The sequence below is a fragment of the Hyperolius riggenbachi genome, chromosome 1, assembly GCF_040937935.1.
Source record: "Hyperolius riggenbachi isolate aHypRig1 chromosome 1, aHypRig1.pri, whole genome shotgun sequence".
Taxonomy (NCBI): domain Eukaryota; kingdom Metazoa; phylum Chordata; class Amphibia; order Anura; family Hyperoliidae; genus Hyperolius; species Hyperolius riggenbachi.
In genome coordinates this window covers 498279162-498299761 of record NC_090646.1, presented here as the reverse complement: position 1 = coordinate 498299761, position 20600 = coordinate 498279162, and positions in this window count along the sequence as shown.

The following is a 20600-nucleotide window of genomic DNA, read 5'->3' as shown; positions in this document are numbered from 1 at the left end:
ACAGCCAGCTAGCAAATGGTAATCAAGCCAGCTCAGGATTGAATGATTACCATTGAGCTGTGTGGGAATTTGCATACCTGCATCCATTGGCTGATGCCAGCATAAAAGTCTGCCTCCCATTTCCTACCCCGCCTGACATAGCTTTCAGCTCTCTGAGTTGTCATTGGGTCTATGCTGTGAAAGTTGTTATTGTAAATGTATAATGCCTTGCTCTGTATTGTCATGTCTGCTGGACGTTTGCTGACCTGCAGGGGTCAGTGAAATCCTTCTGATCCTGATAGTTAGATTCTGCCAGCACCACGTTGGTGACTGGTAGTATTCCTTCTAGCCTTGTTCTTGAGGACGAACTATAGCAGCGGTTGCCATTAGTTCGCTCCTACCTGTTGTCTTGTCTATCTCAGTGTGAATGTCGCCGTCGCTGAAACAGTGACTAGATTGGCTGAGCATTCCGTCCATCTGTCTGTTGTCTGTCTTGTTAATTATCATTACTTGTGCTTTAGCTAGTGAGTTATTTGAGAGCTACATTTCATATATTGCGCATCAACACGATATATATGTACTCTAGTCAGTCAGTCTTGTACTTTGTAGTTATATCTTATAATTTATTCATAAAATTCTAGTAATATTATTGAAGTAACATCTATTGTAATATTGTATTGTGTACCAACCTTTGCCTGCTTCTCGACTACGAATCTGCCTAATCCTTCCAATACGACTGACATCTGAATTAACGTGTATGATCCAAGCCTGTTACCGACTACGTCTGTTGTGTATTGTATCACATAGCATCTAGCCTGATAGGCGGCCCAGAGCTGCAGTTGCTCTGGGCAATCTTGCTCCCTTGTTCATTACTCCTGTGTCCATCTGTGGAGCCTCTTCCATTATCCAGCTACTTATCCTTGTTGCGCTGGGGGGGGTCAGAAAGTATGACCCCCCAGCATTTCACAAAACAGGTGAGGTAGCCAGAAGTTGGGCAGACTTTTGAAAAAAGCAACATGGTGGCTTTTCCTAGGGGCGGAGCATCACCTTTCTAATAGGTTATGGCCGAACAGTTGAGTTATTAACCCTGAACCCCCCTCCCCCCCCCGATCTTGGCATCATTAAGACAAAGCCTTACATGACAGGCTCTGTCTTTACACTGTAAGTACTTTTAATCATTTGTTGTCTTGCCTGTACTTCTGCTCACAGAGTCTTACTTTTTCCCTGAAAGGCAGATGCAGGGAATGGACAGCGTCACCTTAACCACTTTATGTTAAGTCTGTTCCTCCTCTGAGTCTTGGCAAGTATAGACTCATTGGACATACAATAGGGTTGCTGCTTGAGTGGATCACATGACCTAAACTTCAAGTGAGATTCAAGGCATGGGAAGAGACTGTGTGCAGCTGTTAGTAAAAACAAGACAAGGTACACAACATTTATATCACACTTTTCTCCTGGTGGACTCATTGCGCCAGAGCTGCAGCCACTAGGGCACACTCTATAGGCAGTAGCAGTGTTAGGGAGTCTTGTCCAAGGTCTCCTACTAAATAGGTGCTGGCTTACTGAACAAGAGACAATATTTGAACACCGGTCTCCTGTATCAGAGGCAGAGCCCTTAACAAGTACACTTTCCAGCCACTACTTAGTGCTTACTCATACTACAGGGCACATACAAGGATAAGTGTTTGCCTGCATGGAGTTCGGTTTTATATGATTCCTGGAGTAGCGAATGGAGGTTTTCCCTCCTGCATCATTTAACCTTCAGGCAAAATTGTTCTGTTGCGCAGGGTTGTATTTCTGAACTGAAGATAAATCTGTAATACAAGCCTTTGTAAGTACAATTTTCTGCTACTGTATCATAGTTTGTACAACAGCCTCACTGAATATCATCCACAGCAGCTGGAGAGCTGCGGCTGCTAGTAATCTCTCAGAGTACCGTAGCTTTAACTGTAGAGAAAAATATAGGTCTAGTTGATAAGAACTGCAAATCTCTTGGAGTATAGGACACTTTCATGTCTATATGTTACTTTCAACTATATATTTAGAGGTTCACCTGAAGTTCAACTGTGTCATGACTTGCATGATAAATAAAAATGCAACATCAAATATTTAAAGGCCTACAAAACCCTGGCAGCAAAATCGCTGCCAGGGCTTACCTTCCAGTACTTACCATCCAGCTATGGTAAGCTGGTCTTACTTGTTAAATGTGGAATGCAAAGGGTGCATCGAAGAAGGCAGCTGAGTAGCGATAACATTAGATCAATGCAGTGACAGCTTTTTCTAGCTGCTTTGCAACTCACATTCACAAACAATAGGATAGGCATATCTTAAACTTAGGAAATTGGAGCCAGATTCCTACAAGCCACTAGTAATAGGATCTCACTGCAGAAGTCCGGTGTTATCCTAACTAGCCACTTCTGCTACTGAGCCAATTCTGCTCAACATATCCAAGTATCCTACCCCAGCAACAATCTTCCCATCAAGGTTTAATAGGACATTAAAGTGTACCTATAAATATGTAATACCAAGCCTCGTTAGAACTTTCCCGTGTTTACTTTTATTTATTTTTACATTGCGAGTGTTAAAAGAAGTTTACATTTCTTCATATATGCAAATGAGGTAGATGAACTGCAGTGGAATGAAACCGTCAGCTCTCCTGAAAAGTTAATATAAACAAAACACTTTTATCTTGCTGTGCAACCAATCCTGATAGCACGTCAGTGCTGGAAAGCATATTTATTTTGTTTTATTGGGAGCTGAATGAACCTGATTTTATGCCACACTGACATGGCTGTTGTGCAAAGTCAACATTTAACCCCTTACAATGAAAATAAGAGCTTAAGACACTAGCAACATATAAACCACTGCTAGTACAAATACACATACGTATCTCCTCCATTTATTTTCTCTTCAATAATTTTTATTGGATATTGAATACATTCCCCCCATTCTTCTCTGCCCCCATCCTTTCATACCTAAAGTCCCTCCGCCAGCCTCTTCCAGGTCACCGAAGTCGGGCATCACTACGCCTGCGCTGGCCCGGCTGCGCGTGGCCTACAGCGTGGTCACGCTCTGTAGGGCATCAGGACAGCTCCTCATACATGCCTGTGCCCCCCGTTCCTTCTAATGTTTTGAGCTCTGGTATCCTTTAAAGGGGGGTTGGTTGCTTTCCTTAATTACAATATAATTACTAGGTAATTCCTGGCAGTGTTGTTGCTAGCAATATGGATGCAAAGGCAAAAGGTTGTGTGTGGATGTAGTCCCTTTAATACTTAGCTATCTTGCCCAATTGGAGAAATAATGGGCGGGGCCAACCCCAATACAACAATTCTACTAAAAAAATCTGAAAACATATGGGTTTTCAGGCCACCTTAATATGCAAAGTATCAAAATTTTATTATTAATAAGTCAAGGACATACAAATACTCAAATAATCACAAGGGAACGAAACACACGATTCAAAACTAAAATTGCGTATGCAAAGCTACATTTTAGCCATCAATCAGCCACTTTGATAAATAAACCAGCTTGACAATGCATAGAGGAATTACCCATTCACACATCCCAAGCATGCCGCGCTTCCGCACTGGTGCCATGCAGTATTGATTGAGTATGGTGGGGGCCCCCCCTCTCCTCTTAAGGACAATAGTTCAAATTCCTGTTGTAGTTCACCATAAACGGTTAATAAGTAGGCATGGGAGCCACCAGAGGTTAATTCCCCCAAAGATGATACAGTTCATATGTTTGTCTGAGAGGAATAAAGGATGGGTCTCACCACATGATGTTGCTAGCGCCCGTCCTGCTCTCCTGATACTCGTATTGCCATTCCGTGTACCACTGTGGAGTGACCTGATGGATGGAAGGCCGCGTCTCGGCTTATACTCCCCAGTGGTTCAAGTGCCTTGTCCTGGCAGTCTAGTTAGCTGCTTCATCCATGAAGGCGTGCAACGGAGACGAAACGCTACTCCATGCGCTCACCAACGCGGAAACACAGCCGGAGGATCAGGCTGCGTGGCTCCGCCCACCGACGTTTCGCGTCACTTGCGACACTTCATCAGGGTGCGTTTTATCTGATTGCCTTCTCCAAGTCGGGAAGGTTTTCCCTTTTAAGGCAAATTGGCCCTAGCCTTATAAGAGTTTTTTGCATTTCTCTGAATCAACTGGGATATGTGTGGGTTCAGACAGTGTTATCAGTTTTGTTTGGTTGAACTTGATGGACGGACGGCAAATTGGAACTGGTAAGGCTGTTGCCTTTGATGTAGGATTTGAGCCCTTCACCAGAGTTCAAATCCCAGCTCAAGCCAGTATGTAAAACAGTAAGGAATTTTTGGGTAAGGCTCCGTAACGATCCTAAGTGGCTGCATCCCTGAAGGAAGCACTTTGAATCCACATGGAGAAAAGCGCAATACAAATGTTATGTGTCTTGTCTTGTTTTTTTCAACCCAACTATCATGTAACAACTGTTTAACTATAACTGGAATTTTATATTTCCATATGCATATGGTGTAACATAAAACCCCCTATTAAAGTAACAAAAGCTTCTTGTAACCTTTCTGTTAATACAGTTCAAAAATCAACAATCAAGTATGCAGCGCAATTAAAATAACAAGCTTGTTATGCCAGTTAACCTGTGTGCAAAAAGTACTTGATCAAAAGCATATCCTTTTACTCAATCGACATATAAACCAGAAAACATTAAAGGTGAAGTGAAAAAAGCCTTATTTTTACAAGATCTACATTAGAAATCAGACAAAGAAGTAACAAAATAGAGAAATGAAGAAATCAGAAATGGCTAAACATGAACTGAAGAAAGAGAAAGGAGAAATAGTGAGGAAGAGTAAAGCAAGGACCCTGGTCTATATGGATCTACCGTGTTTCTTTAAAGTAATATAAACAAGAAAGTTGTTTTTAATAAAAGGTGGGAAAGTGATTCTACAGGTATATCATAGTCAGCAACTACAAGGGTAGGAACACCCTAGGCAGAAACACTAGCGTTGCATAAAATGCTAGCGTTAACGAGCATAATGTAAGTCAATGGGCCATATGAAAAAACACATTTGTTTGCATCTAAAATGCACATAATGTATGTCAATGGTGACGCAGGGGTATAGAATTTTATTGCATTTTTAAATGCATTTTTGTATGAAAACCAAGGTTGATGATGTATTTCCTCTTCCTGTTGACTTCATAGTGATGAGCCAGACAGAACATCGAACAAGTGTTTTTATACTGGTCACATTACAAAAAATTTGCATAAAACGCATACAAAATGCACAAAAACGCACTTGCGATTCATATGTGCGAAACGCATGTGCTAAACACAAACACACTAAAACCCCACTTCATTATGACAGAAAACACACAAACGCATATGCAGCAAAATGCAACCTTTCACGCACCGCCTAGTGTGTTCCCAGTCTTGAAGTTTATAATCCAGGGCCCATTTGCAATTATTTTTTTCTCCTGAGTTTCTCCTGAGTTTTTTCATCTTGCATTTAAAACCATTTTTCAGCACTTTGCAATTGAAAGTTGCCAAATATCGGTGTAAAGGTGTTATCCAAATTATTTTGAGTATTTTCTTGCTTGATAGTGGTTAAAAAAGGCCTTTTATTACAAATTGTGAAGATATCAGTTAGGAGAAAACTCAGGTTAAAAAGTTAATTGCATATGGGGCCAGGGCTCTTAATGACAGGGGAGTTGGACTGCAGTGTAACAATCACTGATAACTAACCAGAGGTCATAACACGCCTGTGTGGCTGAATAAACAAACAAACTCATTTAAGAGCAGGTAGTTCAAGATTTGTCTGTGTGCAAGCTGAATAAGGATTAAAAAAAATCTACCTTCATGTACCTGAGACAGACAACTTTAAATGTAGTTTTAACCTTTAAATACAAAATAAGACTATGGAATTCTAGAAAATTCCTACTTAGGGTTAGGAATATGGATACAATTGTTTGCCTCAGTTTAAAGTCACCTCATGTTTGCTTTAAGGCTGTAATCCTTTAGGTAACAAGCTGTGCGCTGATAGCTTCCAGCACTCTCTTACATGGTAGTAGTGTGTTAACTGAACAACGATCGCAGATTGATTTTTTACACCACTTTGACTTGCTCGCAACTACATTATGAATCTGAAGTGGTGAAAATGATCACTACACAGAAAATGCATTGATGTACAAATCATTCAGTAGCATCAGATTACATTAGTTGCGTGATTTTAAATATATTACATGTGTTAAATCAAATCATCTTGCAACCCAAGGCTTGCCTTACAGTGAAAAATACGCTTTGCTGCCAAGGAACCTTCTAACAGCGTCATTTGCCTTTTATTTATAATTGGCTGTGTGATGATCAGTCACAATATGAGCAGTGCATGACGCAGGGTAACATATGTGCCTAACAACTGGTCTCCAAGTGCTATCGCACTGCAGGGAGGTGCAGTATGATGCAATAAAACTCACCATTGCAATGAATCCTCTGCTTTACATACATATGGCAGCTAGAAGCATTGACTTTAACAAATTTGAAAAAAAAAATACTATGTTAAGTGCTGAATAATACATTAATTTTGAGTAATGAAGTCAATAAATAAATAAATTAATTAAATAATAAGGTATCACTTTCAAAATACATAGCTGCATACACACATCCAATGTTGATTCACCAACCAATGGCCAATTTTACAGGAGTATGAGGGCCTACACATTTTGAATACAGTATTATAAACAGATTGTGTAGGTGAGCTCTTATACTACATGGAAGTGGTAAAATTGGCTAATCATTCACCAATCAAAATTAGATGTCTGTACATCTGTATGTGGCACCCTTCTGCCACGTTCACAGTGGCCGTTAACTTGCCTGTGACAGCAGGAACACAATGTAACGTATCAGGAAAGCAGCGCCGGATGTTATGCTCTCGTTGCGTCAGGTACAGTGAAGCGTACAGTCAATGAAAAGTATGCCCCACTTCTGCGCATTTACCGGTAAGTTACGACATTGCATTACCATACCGCAACTTGTTACACCACAACGTACCCACCGCACTGTGATCGCCGCATATGTGGTGCATTGCAGTGCGGTGCGTTGCAAAGCGGCTATTACACCGCACCGCACCGTAACGCATCACTGTGAACGCGCCCTTAGTGTTGATATTAATGGAATCCTGAACTGGAAGGAATATCGATGGTACCATTGCTGATTTCCTTTAAAAATTGTAATTTGCCTGGACATTATGCTAATACTTTGGTCTATATCCTATTAACTTTTTTCCTTAGTTTTCTCCAGGAGATTTTTTTAATCATTACCAATAGAATACCTTTGAAGCTCCCAGCATGCAAGAAAATGCTTGCAATAAGTTGATATTACATTGTAACCTACTTTTTAGTACTTTTTCCATTGCTAGAAACTGAAATATTTTTAGATCAGATGAAAAATTATCTTCTGGTAGAAAACTCAGGAGAAACACTTAATTGGATAAGGGACTTTGGGCCTGGTGCAGTAAACTCTGTTAAAGTTGTCTTGCGCAGGGAGTCTATGGCAATGTTACCATTACTAGTGCTCAGGGAGCACTGGCCATTAACCCATTAGAAGCACGCATGCTACCGGGTTAACGCACATGTTGTTATGGTAACGCATGCGGTAATGTGCATTACCGTAGTAACACACACGCTAATGGGTTAACGGCTGGAGATTTCCCTGCGCTAGTAGCGGAAAAATTGTCGTGTGCTCCCTGCATGTGGAAACTTTACCTGTGTGTAGTGCACCAGGCCCCTTGTCCCGAATGCCTAGTGCACATAGGCTGTTATTAATTTCTCACTGATTGACAACCCATCCAAACAATCAGATTGTCCCAATGACCAGTGGTGCTCACCGCCAGGTCGTGATCACGCTTACGCGTGAATTCACGACCATTTTGACACATTCCGCCTCGGACACGCTAAGCCGTGAATAGATTTTCAACCACGAAAATCTACTTCGGCTTCGCGTGAATGCGGACAGAAATCCGCATTCACGCTCGTGAAACCCGGTGCTGAAGTCGTGGTTTGCGGAAATGCGTCAAACTATGCGGAAGTGACACATTGCAGGCCAATCAGAGTGCCCCAGCCAGGCCCTAGCAACCAATCACAGGAGGGGAGCTATGCCCTCCCCTCCTGAATATAAAGTGGCGGCCATGATGGAAAAGCTCTGTCCTTGCTAGACTGTGGTGCTGAGAGGATTATCTCCAGGCCATTGTTGTTTGAGCAAGTGCATTTATTGTGTTAAAAACAAAGCTTTTTTTTTGCTAACACTGCTCTTATACTGTACACAGTTAGCTAGCCAGTGAGTGATTGCTGTAGTTAGTTGTAGTCAGTGTAGTGTAGTGGGAGTGTGGGAGTCTAGTGATTATTTAACTGTGTGTAGTGCAGGCAGGTTCAGTGCTGCAGTGTAGTCAGTGTAGTGGGAGTGGGGATTATCTGTGTGTAGTGCAGGCAGGCAGGTTAGTGCAGCTACAGTGTTCACTTGTATATTCCAGTGACAGTTATACACTTGTACTATTTGCAGGCAGCCAGTCACACCGCCGGCGCCGCCACTCTCTGCCAGCGCTGTTCATTCATTCTGTCAGTGACCTTGTGCCGTGCCCAGTGCCCACTGCTCGCTCGCTGGCATATGAGCATCTCATTACACAGTGTGACATCCTTGTGTGCCCACTGCATCCTTAAGTGACCTAGTTGTATATCCAGTGCCCACTGCTGTGCCCACTGCATCCTTCAGTGACCTTGTACTGTGCCCACTGCATCCTTCAGTGACCTAGTTGTATATCCAGTGCCACTGCTGTGCCCACTGCATCCTTCAGTGACCTTGTACTGTGCCCACTGCATCCTTCAGTGACCTAGTTGTATATCCAGTGCCCACTGCTGTGCCCACTGCATCCTTCAGTGACCTTGTACTGTGCCCACTGCATCCTTCAGTGACCTAGTTGTATATCCAGTGCCCACTGCATCCTTCAGTGACCTTGTACTGTTCCCACTGCATCCTTCAGTGACCTAGTTGTATATCCAGTGCCCACTGCTGTGCCCATTGCATCCTTCAGTGACCTTGTACTGTGCCCACTGCATCCTTCAGTGCCGTTGTACTGTGCCTGTGCATCCTTCAGTGACCTTGTACTGTGCCCACTGCATCCAGTGATTCATTACTAGCAACATGTCTGGCAGGGTTTCGCGGGGTGAGAGGAAAGGGAGTTCAATTGCCTCAGCCACTTCTGGGACTGCTCCACGTCCAGGGAGAGGACGCCCAGCTGTACCCAGATGTTGCCATGGTCCTTCTGTGCTGCTGCTGCTGAACTGAACGCCCGCTTTGTCCTCCTCCTCCTCTTGACTCAGTCGCTTCCACCAATGTACTCTGTCTGCGTTATCACTGCCCGGGTCACCGGGTGCATTTCATTTTTTGGCCAGCACTATGACGCTGTGCTGCTACTACTACCACCAGTATGTTGCCATGGTCCTTCTGTGCTGCTGAATTGACCGCCGGCATTGTCCTCCTCCTCCTGACTCACTCGCTTCCACCAATGTACTCTGTCTGCGTTCATACTGCCCGGGTCACCGGGTGCATTTAATTTTTTGGCCAGCACTATGACGCTGTGCTGCTACTACTACTACCAGTATGTTGCTGTGGTCCTTCTGTGCTGCTGAACTGACCGCCCGCATAGTCCTTCTCCTGACTCAGTCGCTACCACCACTGCACTCTGCGTTCACACTGCCCGTGTCCACTGACAACTCTGCAGCGATGTCATTGCTAATTGCTGCAAAAAAAACAAAAAAAAATTACAAAAACCTCTCTGGGGCCTTTTTGGCGTCAGCCACTCATCCTCCTCCAGCGGTACCTTCGCCGCCAAGTGCTATTGGAACTTGCCTTCACCTCTTTGACTGCTTAACGCGTATATCCCTTTTTAAAACCACTTATTACCAATTAATAGCTCCATTTAAAGTGTTGATTTCACTTTAAAATCCATTTTCTCTAGAAAGAAAAAAATGTTTAGGAATTTTTTATGTTGAAGTTATGTTGCCCCTTATCACCTCGATAATCCATGCAATTTGGGGGATTGTAGCATGTATGGGGGCTTTGTTATTAACGTTAAAAGAAAATCCGCCTCCGGGCGGGAATCCACGCGTGATTACGCCATTCACGGCAGAAAATCCGCGTGGTTGCGTGGACGCGGACGAAAATCCGCATGCGGCGGGGCCGAATGCGGATTTTTTTTTGCAACCACGCGGATTGCCGAATTCGTGGATGAGGCACATCCGAGCATCCCTGCCAATGACAGGAATCAGACCAATTAGAGACAAATGACAGGCGAATCATTGATAAGCTGTTGAGTGATTGGACACACAAGTAATCATGAATCAACAATACATGTCCCATTGTTTGCACACTTGAAAGATTAATTCTCATGGAGTGACAAGAATAGGATCTTGCTGGAGATGAAAAGTCAAAGGGAAAAACCATCATACATTTGTGGACTTTGATTTGGCAATCAGTAGCCGATATCCCCTTTCCCATGAGAAATCTTTATCTTTTCACAAATAGATCATTAGGGAGGTCTGTTTGGCTAATATTGGGCTCTATTCACAAAACTACTCATAAAGGTCTTATTTATCACCTAGCAGCAGAGGAATGTGTGCATCAAACATCAAGTTAAAACCTGATATATCTGGCTTTGCAAATTTGGCCTAATTGGCTTAATCATGAGACAATGCTCATGCAAATTTGCATTTGCTTTCGCATTCCATAATATGCAGGGTCTAAAACTAATTACCGCGAAACGGTTGACCTGTGGGGATTAGTTCGTGCAACATTTAGCACTATCCAGGGGTGCCACAGGGAGGCCCCCCATGCCCCCATCAACCGGGGAGCTGCAGAGCTCCCCAGTTGAATAAACACAACTGTAATTTGAACTCTCAGCTGTGCCAGCTGGCTGTGTCAGCAGAGCAGCTAATTTGTAAACACAGGAAGTTCATTCAAGGTTATTATGCTGTTGCTTATCTTTTAGATCAGAGAGGAATTTCCTCTTCGGCATCTATAAAATCATCTAAAAGACTGTATGAGGTCTGAAAGTGTGCCTTGAGATTAGACACACTAGTCTTCTCTGCCTCCTATGTACAATTTACATAAACTCAAGCAAACAAAACTCAAAAGGCTCCATCCTAAAGACCAACAGCAGAGAGATGAAAATTATCACCTGACAAGACAAGACAAATAACATTTATATCACGCTTTTCTCCTGGCAGACTCAAAGCGCCAGAGCTGCAGCCACTAGGGCACGCTCTATAGGCAGTAGCAAAGTTAGGCGACTATTCAATTAAGAATCTCAAATTGGAGATACAGTGTTAGGGCGACTTGCCTAAGGTCTCCTACTGAATAGGTGCTGGCTTACTGAACAGGCAGAGCCAAGATTCGAACCCTGGTCTCCTGTGTCAGAGGCAGAGCCCTTAACCATTACACTATCCAGCCACCTGCCATTTGTAGTTGATAAAAAAAATCCTTAATTAACACCAACTATTCAATTAAGAATCTCAAATTGGAGATACGTTTTGAGGTAATTACCACACCTTTACTGCACTTTTACCACACTTTTACCACAAGAGGTAATTTAATGAGAAAAAAATGTGAATTTCAAAATGGAGATATTTTGGTTGGTGTTTATCACTACCTAAATTACCTCATGCGGTATTTCATTGTGAATAAAGCCTATTGTGGGAAATAATGGCTCTTTTTCTACTGCAAATCAAGCAACATCTCCCTCTGTGCACAGAACTCTCAGTAAATGAATATTCCACACAGATCACCTGGCAGAACCAAAGATGTCACCACCAGTGATACATTTCAGAATGTTAATCAAGGAGAGGAAAGATTTTACAAGGGGCAAACACTGACTAAATAATCTATAAATTAATATTCAAACAAAAAAAAATAATCAATTTTATTCATTATGTTACTTTCACTACAGTTCCTCCTTCAGGTCCATGCCCACAGCAAGATTTTTATGCAATTTTCACTAATTCATTCAATTGTTTTTACGGTAATTTGTTTCCCGTCATTCATTTTTGGCCATTTGCGATAATGAAAGATGGATGGGAGAACGATCGTTTGTCGGTGGAGTTTCCTGATCCATCTGTCCGCAGGTATGAAAAAACAATAAAGCCAGACATGAAATGACATTTATTTAAATGTGATAACAGCGTGACAGTCTTCATATTCCTATCACTTTATAAATCCTTTAAAGCCAGCCCTCTAAAATGAATCTCTCAATTGTGTGGAAGCCGAATTACTTGCTATTTTTCTACATCCACGCGAGACATCAATGGCCAGGAATATCAGTTTTGGGTGAAGCCAGAATTTTTGCTGTTATGTAGCACATTACACACCTCACCATATTGCAGTATAGCTTCCAATCCAAACAGAAACACCTAATATTATAAGGCGGCAGCTGAGCCTTTAGGATATCTGGTAACAGGAAGGGATTAGAGGTTCCTGCACTGATCGGATTGGTTTACTAATGTTAGCAAGGCGAGAAAGGGAGCGGGAGCTCACTCTCCTCTACAGGGGAACAGCATAGGCTCTGACTGCATAAAGCTGACAGCCAAAGTCAACAGCACTTATTCCCAGGGGGAAAGTGCAGAAGGGGAAGGATGCAGAAGCCCAGGCAAGAGCAGGCCTTTTCTAATCTTGCTTTGCATGGCCCATCACATTTAACCCTTGGTATATAGAGCTACTAGTTTTAACAAGACTCCTTTTTAATATGCCTCAATAGATAAGCATATATTGTATCTGCAATCCAGGGCCATAGCTTCAGTAAATCTTTACTGTGCAGAGGTATAGCGTCAAACTATTGTGGATTGTCTCTCTTTATAGAATGGTTTCTAGTGGGTAATTTCAGTCAAACAGAACCCCTCCGTGTTCCTTACTCCTTTGCATAATGAATCCCCCACAGCCCACTGGCAAGCATTGGTAAAATCAGTCTGGCCACTTTGCCTGATGAAATTAAATTGATACATTCAAAACTCACTTTTTCTGACAAGCATATGCTCTATCTTAGGCCATTTCCAATCTTACTCAGAGGTACACACCTAGCCGCTCACTCCGCTCTTCCAATGAACTTCGCCTAACCGCCCCCCGCATCACCCAGTCCCATGCACGCCTCCAGGACTTCTCAAGAGCTGCTCCAACCCTATGGAACTCCCTACCTCCACCCATTAGGGCAGCCCCCTCCTTCAACATCTTCAAGAAAGCCCTCAAAACTCACCTTTTCACTCTGGCCTACTACCCCTCACAAGTGCTCTAACCCTACAGCTGAACTCTGGTCCCCTACCGTTCGTGTCCTTACCTCTCCCTCTAGATTGTAAGCCTTTGGGCAGGGTCCTCCTCCTTTTGTGTCCTACCTGATCATGCACTTCCATTACTGTGAACCCATGCTATGCAGCTGAGTGAACCTAACTTGCCTAATCTACATGCTCAATCCAATGACTAAGCATTACCTGGCACTCATACTGTGCTGTGTGATCTGGTTTTCTATTATTCCTGTATTGTCATATTGCTGTATGTCACCCCTAAATATTGTCTGTAACCTAAATTAATGTTCAGCGCTGCGTAATATGTTGGCGCTTTATAAATACAATAAATATAAATAAATAAATAAATTCCCCCTTTGTCCTAAGGCCAAGTTGCACTCCAACTAGATATCCTAAAGCACACTGCCTCTAGGTATGTTTATTGTATACTACCCCATCTCTTTTCCCCTCCCCATAATTTTATATTGTAGGCTCGCAAAAGCAGGGTTCTCTCATCCTTTTGTGTCTTGGAATTTGTTATACATTTTAACCATTTCAGCCCACGGGTATTTTTCACCTTATGCATCAGAGCAATTTTCACCTCCCATTAATTCGCCAATAACTTTATCACTAATTATCACAATGAATTAATCTTTATCTTGTTTTTTCTGCCACCACTTAGGCTTTCTTTGGGTGGTACAGTTTGCTAAGAATTATTTTTTCTAAAATGCTTTTTCACAGAAAGGGACTCCGAGCAGTGTAGAAACTATGGAAAGATGCATATCATTTTAAAGCTCTCTTTCTCCTCTTTCCAATGATATATAAACCACCGCCCTACGCCTTTTAGTTTTTGCTATTTTCGCGATTGAAATTGCCGCGGGCGCGATTTAATCGCGAAAATAGAGAAAACTAAAAGGCGTAGGGCGACGATTTAGGTGTTGCCAGAAAGAGGAGAAAGAGAGCTTTAAGATGATATCCATCTTTCCATAGTTACTTGTATTACACAGGGCGACTTTTTCCTAAAGTCAGCAGCTTCATTCTGCTGAATGGAGCTGCTGACACTGGGGAAAGTGTCGTCCTGTGTAATACAAGTTACTATGGAAAGATGGGTATCATTTTAAAGCTCTCTTTCTCCTCTTTCTGGCGACACCTAAATCGTCACCCTACACCTTTTAGTTTTCTCTATTTTCGCGATTGAAATCGTGGCCGCGGCAATTTCAATCGCGAAAATAGCAAAAACTAAAAGGCGTAGGGCGGTGGTTTATATATCATTGGAAAGAGAAGAAAGAGAGCTTTAAAATGATATGCAACTTTCCATAGTTTCTGCACTGCTCGGAGTCCCTTTAAGAAAAAAATAGAAAAAATTCATTATTTCTCAGGTTTCTGCCATTATAGCTTTAAAATAACACATGCTACCATAAATGAAACCTATGTATTTTATTTGCCCATTTGTCCTGGTTATTACACTATTTAAATTATGTCCCTATCACAATGCATAGCACCAATATTGTATTTGGAAATAAAGGTGCATTTTTTCAGTTTTCGGTCCATCAATATTTACAAGCTTATAATTTAAAAAATATCCGTAATATACCTTCTTCACATGCATATTAAAAAAAGTTCAGACCCTTAGGTAACTATTTATGTTTTTTTGTTTTTTTAATTGTATTTTTTTCTCATTAAAAATTTGATTTGGGTAATTTTTGGTGTGGGAGCTAAACAGTTAATTTTAAGTGTAATAATGGGTTTATTTTATTAAAAAATGTATGTAGATGTAGTTTTACTATTTGGCCACAAGATGGCCACATTGAAATATTTATTTTTTTTAGCCCTGGAAGGGAAATGCTCGCTTCCAGGAAGCATATGGAGGACGGGAAACTTTTTTTTGTCAGAAAGACTGCGGCTTCTAATGAGAAGCCGTCAGTCTTTGTACCGGGATAACAGGATCTCCGGGATAACGGGGGGGACGGCATGGGAGCCATAATAATACCCTATATTATGTATGGAAATACTGTGATTTCCCCTGGACACAAGCATACAGTACACATGACAATATATTGAAGCAAAGCTTAACTCATCAGGCAAATGACTGGCATCTTCTTTAGGATAACTGTTTACCTGCTTGTCGTCTTGCACCACACAGTAATCGTTTACATTTCAGAGAAGAAATCTAATCGATTATTATGTGCAATGTCACTATCACTAGCTTTGTACTGCTTTTGCTAATAACCAAAGCTAAGAACAAGTTAACCATATCCCACATGAGTCCATTTAAACCCCCCACCATCATAAAATGGTAAGGGTTTATTTTTTTTATCTCCTTTTCATAACTAAGTCATTAGGATCATGTCAAACATGCAACAAAGTTGCTAGTTCCTAACTTTTCTAACCATGGCAACTTTTTGTTGTGAACTTGTGACTAGTCAACTACTGCCAGCAACGTCAAGAACCACTACCACTAAAAAGTGTAGATTTCAAAATACATGCAATCACATACATATAAGATGTACATTTCTACTACAGAAAATGCACTATAAATTAATTTTTTACCATGTCGCTGTCACTTACCGTAGGTGGTAAACATTTGGTTTTGGACTAGGGGGCATTCTCAGCATCTAATTTATTTGTTTACAAGAACACTCATTGGAAAGCGTGAATACAAAGATGTCAATTGCCTCCATACTCATACAATCAGGTCCATAATTATTGAAACAGTAACACAATTCTAACATTTTTGGCTCTATACACAACCACAATGGATTTGAAATGAAGTGAACACAGTATGCTTTAGCTGCAGACTGTCAGCTTTAATTTGAGGGTATTTACTTCCAAATCAGGTGAACGGTGTAGGAATTACAATAGTTTGCATATGTGCCTCCTACTTGTTAAAAAATACCCGAAGTGACATGTGACATAATGAGATACACATGTGTATGTACGGTACCTAGCACACAAATAACTATACTGTGTTCCTTTTTTCTTACTCTGCCTGAAAGAGTTAAATATCAGGTATGTAAGTGGCTGACTCAGTCCTGACTCAGAGAGGAAGTGACTACAGTGTGACCTTCACTGATAAGAAATTCCAACTATAAAACACTTTCCTAGCAGAAAATGGCTTCTGAGAGCAAGAACGAGATAAAAAAGGGAATTTCTTATCAGTGACAGTCACACTGTAGTCACTTCCTGTCTGAGTCAGGACTGAGTCAGCCACTTACATACCTGATATTTAACTCTTTCAGGCAGAGAAATAAAAAAAGGAACACAGCATAGTTATTTGTGTGCTAGGCAATGTATATACCCATGTCTATCTCATCATGTCACATGTCATTTCGGGTATCCTTTAACCACCTTGGCGGTAATGACGAGCTCAGCGCGTCCATTACCGCCGCGCTGGATTGCTCTGGCCCTGGTGGGCCGATTTTCATTTTTAAAAAAAAACAAAACACGCAGCTAGCACTTTGCTAGCTGTGTGTTGGGGACGATCGCCACCGCTTGCCGCTACCCGCCGCGTAACAGGGCCCCTCCCCCATGTGGAGCCTGGCCAATCAGTGCCAGGCAGCGCTGAGGGGTGGATCGGGACTCCCTCTGAAGTCACGACGTCGATGACGTCAATGATGTCATCACGATCATCGCCATGGCGATGGGGGAAGCCAAACAGGAAATCCCGTTCTGAACAGGATTTCCTGTTTGCTCTGATCGCTGGAGGCGATCGGAAGGGGCGGGGGGATGCCGCTGCTCAGCGGCTATAAAAAAAAAAATAGTGCTGCGCAGCCACCCTGGTGCAATCAATAGAACGCCAGGGTGGTTAAGGGATCAGAATAATAATCGTAAATCAAACTTTCACTTTTTAATACTTGGTTGCAAATCCATGGCAGTCAATTACAGCCTGAAGTCTGGAATGCATAGACATCACCAGATGCAGGGTTTCATCCCTGGTGATGCTCTGCCAGGCCTCTACTGCAACTGTCTTCAGTTCCTGCTTGTTCTTGGGGCATTTTCCCTTCAGCTTTGTCCTCAGCAAGTGAAATGTATGCCAGATTAGAGTTTGCCAAACGACATCTAAAAAGCCTTCACAGGAACAACATCCTATGGACATATGAGTATAAAACACTGTGGGAGGCGCCCTTACGAATCAGAATATACAGCACAACATAAATATATATCACATAGGTAAGCGTAATACGTCTTACCTGGTGCGAAGACTCAAACACATAGAGTAGTAGCAGGTACTTGAAGAATTCAGAAAGCTAGAAGACAAAGGAACCAAGCGAAACATCACGAGAGAGGAGGAGAAGGCCCTCAAAAGCCTTAAGGATAATCCAACACTCATCATTAGGGCAGCGGACAAAGGAGGAGGAATCGTGGTTATGAACAAAATCGACTACATTAGAGAGGCTGAAAGAATTCTTGGCGACAAGGACTATTACACCATATTGGACTCCGATCCCACACCTGTATACACAGAGAAACTGAAGACCCTGGTGAAAGCAGCCAAAGAAGAAGGAATAATCTCCAAAGCGGAGAGAGACTACCTTCTGATTGACAATCCAAGTACTGCCCACTTTTACCATCTCCCCAAAATACACAAGTCCCTGATCAACCCACCTGGCAGACTGATCATATCAGGAATCAACTCCCTATCTTCTCACCTGTCTGAATTAATTGATCTACATCTAAAACCGTATGTACAAGAACTTCCATCATTTCTCAGAGACTCCACGCAGTTGCTATTAGAACTTGAAGCCATCACCTGGAAACCTACATATAGATGGTTAACCCTAGATGTCACTGCTCTCTACTCGAATATACACCATCATGTGGGCTTACGAGCTGTCTGGTACTACCTAGGAATGGACGAAACCATGCCACTTGAACAAAAGGTCTTTCTACTTAAAGCCACCGAATTCTCTCTGACACACAACTACTTCAAATTTCTGGACACCTTATACTTACAAAGGAGAGGCACGGCGATGGGGGCCAATTATGCTCCAAATTATGCAAATCTAACGATGGGGATGTTGGAAAAAATCATGCTGGGTCCAGATAACCCATTCTCCACTAACATTATCTACTATCGTCGATATATAGATGATCTTATATTGATCTGGGAAGGGAACCTGGAATCGAACAACAGGTTCGTGAACTATATGAATGATAACACGTGGGGCATCTCATTTACATCAAAGACTAGCAACAACCTAATCGAGTATTTAGATGTAGCCTTGTATATTGAAGATAACTCAATCAAAACACGAAATCACTTCAAAGTAGTTGATGCAAATGGATATATTGACTATAGAAGCAGCCATTATAAACCCTGGAGGAATAATATTCCGTTTGGGCAATTTCTCAGAATTAGGAAGAATTGCTCAGAATTGAGGACGTATGACAATCAGGCGGAGATCTTGACCAGTAAATTCAGACAGAAGCATTTTCCAAAACCTCTGATCAAGGAAGCCAGGCTGAGAGCCAGGAAAATAGACAGACGCACCTTACTCAAGAAGAAAACCAAACAACAATCAACAGATACTATGGACCAATCATCAGAAACACTGTTTATAACCAGATTCTCAAACAACCATGTAGCCATCAAAAACGCTCTAACCAAGCATTGGCAGCTTCTACTGAACGACCCATACCTGAAGAATAACCTGGGAACTAAACCAAAATGTGTCTTTAGAAGGGCAAAAACATTAAAAAGCCATCTGGCCCCGAGTAAGATTAAACCCTCGAAATCAACAGATAAAATAAGGATTACAGACGATAAGAGATGAACAGAGAAATGCAGATTAAAAAGATGTCTTTGCTGCCAGAAAATGGTGGATGGAAAAGGAGAATTCGAATCTTCGGTCACAGGCGAAACCTTCCAGATCAAAGAACATATGACTTGTGGCTCAAGATACATAGTGTACCTGATCACTTGTACATGCAACCTCCAGTATGTGGGTAGAACCACACAATCGTGCAGAGAAAGGTGGGGCCAACACAGACGCAACATCATCTAGGGCTATACAAAACATGGCCTTTCCCGGCACTGCAAAGAAGTACACAGCCGTGACCCGACCACTCTGAGCATTTGCCCCATTGAACAAATACCCGAAGATGCCACGGATAGATTTGGCACACTCAGGGCCAGGGAAATGTTCTGGGTTTTCAAACTAAGAACCTTACACCCTGAAGGACTTAATATCTGTCTGGAACACAACCTGTAAATGAAGTATCACAACCCTGATTGCTAATTCCAACCGAAAAGGATCTGGACTACAGAATGAACTAAACTAGTTTCCCAGATCAAGTGTATATACATATATATATATATATAAAAAATCCCCCACATCACTCTGACCTTTAACACGTGTTCGCCCCCTCCCCCCCCTCCCCCACTTTTTCCTTCCCCCCCCCCTCCTATCATCCCTCTCCCCTCTTTCCCCCCCCCCCCCTTCCCGTCTAATTCCCCCCCGTTCCTCCTCCTCACTCCCCCCCCCTCCCCCCCCCCTTTCCCCTCCCCCCCCCCTTCTCTCCTATCTCTCTCTCTCTCCCCTCCCCCCGCCCCCTCTTCCTCCCCCCCCCACCATTCACCACCAGGCTCTTACCCTGTCCCCCCCCCTTTCCTGGTCCTCCCCCCCCCCTATTTTCCCCCTCCTTCCCCCTCTTTCCCCGTCCTCCCCCTCCTTTCCCCCTCGTCCCCTTTCCCCCTCCCCCCCCCCGTATGGGCCCATGCCACCCAACCCCTAGCCTGATATTACCTTCCATACGCCCCTATCCAACTAATCTGCCCCCTCTCCAAATTGCAAACGGTTTACATACACACCTTACCATAGCCCCCTACTTACGCGGGTCCCAGCATGTACCCAAGAGACATATATATATATATATGCATACAAGTATATGTGTACACACAGGTATATAGGATTGTTTTTTTGGACTCCATATAATCTCATATGTATACAGAGGGTTGCTTATCAACTACCTTCATCTTCTCATTCAGTGATCTTGGAAATAAGGGTTCTCAGACATGATACACCCATAAGGTCTTTATTAACAATCGTCTTTAGAACAAATCACGGTAATGTGAGACATTAACTTCTGTAAGTCCTAATGTTATCATCAACTGTTGCTCTACAGAGTCCCCCCTTAACATGGCCGTCGGTGCCTCATTGGCCCCCTGTAACACGATTACTATCTAGTGTTTTCATATGTAGCCTACCCAAATAGTTTCTTTTTTATTTTTTTAATATATTTATATATTTTTTATTGTTTACACACGCTGGCTGCGACCCGATCCGGGCTGTTGGCCGGCTGCCCTTACCAACATGGCC